At 45.5% G+C, this 2,362-nt stretch overlaps 1 pseudogene; it reads left to right on the top strand.

The window, feature by feature from the left end:
• Positions 1-1,018: 1,018 nt before the first annotated feature.
• On the top strand, positions 1,019-2,088 carry LOC135534097 (claudin-4-like; annotated as a pseudogene).
• Positions 2,089-2,362: the final 274 nt, after the last annotated feature.

The raw sequence follows: 2,362 nt of genomic DNA, 5'->3' as shown, positions 1-2,362 counted from the left end.
GTCTCATCTACCACCAGACCACCAGACAGGTCTCATCTACCACCAGACCACCAGACAGGTCTCATCTACCACCAGCCCACAGGACAGGTCCCAATAGCCTTTACAAGTAACTTAAATTAAGACACACTGGGAATGAACAGGCACAGGGGCAAAACAGTAAATCCTCAGTCCTCTGGCTGGTAAATACTGTATGCAACATGTTATACGATATACTATATATATTTGAGGCTAGAGTCTGCTGTTGTTCTGTACAGCCATAACAAGCTAAATATCTCAGCCAAGTATCTCAAGATATACTGTATATATACACATACACACGATTCTTCATTCTCTCTCTCTACCTCTTCTCTCCATCTCTCTCCCTGTTCTCTAATCTCTCCATCTCTCAAGCTCTCTCCTCAAATCTTTCTCCCTCTGCCAGATCTCTCCCCCTCCTTACCTGTCCATTCCCTTTTCCGCCTTCTCCCTCCCTCCCTCTACTCCCACCATCCTTCCCATCTCTCAGAGGGCCTCAGTCTTTGAGTTTATTTCCCCATTACTGTGCTCTCTGACAAGCTGCTCTGGAGATGTACAGTCCAGTCGAGCCTAGACCCCTGTGGGTCTGTCAGTAATTACTGAGCAAAATAACACCAGCTCTCCCTCCCTCCAGTAAGTGTTGTTAAATATTAATGTTCCTCTTCAGGGTCGGCCTCTTTGCATCCTGGTGGCATTAGGACAGCAGGTGGCACAGCTCAATCTCACTAATTAGAAACGCTACCCCAGACAGAACACACACACATAAATCTGTCATTTTAATAAAACATACTGGTGGAAATACTTTCCTATGTAACAGTAACTTCAGCAACAAACTTCAGAGTGAAATAATCTGCTGTTCTAGAACTTTGTAAAGACTTAAGCTGTCATAGCTCCAGGATCTCTGGAAGTTCAACATCTCTGCGGTTTTGAAATGTCTTTGTTGACTCATATCCTTATTCCTCCAGGAAGGGCAGGTGTAGAGAAATGTACCCAGGGACCCAGTATGTCGATGGGCATGGAGATTGTGGGCATCGTCCTGGGAGTCATAGGATTAATCACCACCATTGTAGTGTGTGCACTCCCCACCTGGATGGAGACGACCTTCACAGCAGCTATCTTTGTCACCACGGAGGTGGTCTGGGACGGCCTGTGGATAAGCTGTGTGAAAAGGAGCATGAGCCAGATTCAGTGTGAAGTCTACGACTCCATGCCAAGCTCCGCATGGAGCTCCAACCTGCAGGCCACCAGAGCCATGACCATCATGGCTATTATCCTGGGGATTCTGGGAGTCATGGTCTCCATGGTCGGGCACAAGACCACCAACTACATTAAGGGCAAGATATACAAGTTGATCATTATAACAGGAATATTCTTCAACCTGGCCAGATTTCTCATCCTCATTCCTGTCTCCTGGAAGGCCAGGGCAATCCTCAGCGACTCCTCCAATAAGTTGACTAGAGAGAAGAGGGAACTGGGGGAGCGCTCTACTTCGGCTAGGGGGCTGCAGCCTTTCTCCTGATTGGAGGGGCCATACTTAGCAGAACTCTGTATACAAGTGGAACAGAGGTCGCGGCCATCACCACGGGGGTCATAGGATGGATAATCTCCATGGTGACCTGGTCATGTGCTTTAGGGATGTTAGACCTTCTGCAGTACAGAAGGAAACTGATTGTATCCTTCTCCTCCTTCTCCTTTATGCTCGGGCTGATATTATTTATAGGGCTGATATTCTTCCTCTACAGATCAAAGTGCACTAACTGCATCAAGAGGAATCCGTCTGAAGCCGAAGTGATTAACTTTATTGGACTATTGTTCATCATGGCTGGTTTAACCCAGCTGATCTTTACCTCCTTTGTTGCCTTCGACTTGACACAAAACCCTGACAATGTCCTGCAGAGTAATGGCCTTATGTTTTCAGCTGAACCCGTTAGGTGGGCTGCTTCAATGCTTCTAATAGGAGGGACTATACTCTGCTGCTGCTGCTGCTTTAAAAAAGAAAAGCCTGAGTTGATCATTGACTCTATTGGACTAAACCGTATCTTACATGTTAGTGAATCTGAGAGAAGCAAATAGTTGTAAGCAATTAGATGATTGGTGATGGATACGCTTCATGGTCTGGACCCACACTGGACCCTGCAGGGTAAGATTGACTCAGCGATGCATGAAACAGACTCACAGTAGTTACTTCCTTTTAAAACCCTTTGAAGGGACATGTAGATGTTGTCTAAGGGCTGGTTGAGGTGTGAAGTTTTATAGGTGGTGGAACTGCCATCAAAGTGAATTACTTTTCCATTATTATGAATGACTTTTTTCATTATTATTTAAAATAAAATGTTATTATTCAACT

Source organism: Oncorhynchus masou, unplaced genomic scaffold (assembly GCF_036934945.1).
Source record: "Oncorhynchus masou masou isolate Uvic2021 unplaced genomic scaffold, UVic_Omas_1.1 unplaced_scaffold_2998, whole genome shotgun sequence".
Classification (NCBI taxonomy): Eukaryota; Metazoa; Chordata; class Actinopteri; order Salmoniformes; family Salmonidae; genus Oncorhynchus; species Oncorhynchus masou.
Note: the sequence above shows the minus strand (reverse complement) of the source record. Positions and strands in the feature narration are given on the sequence as shown.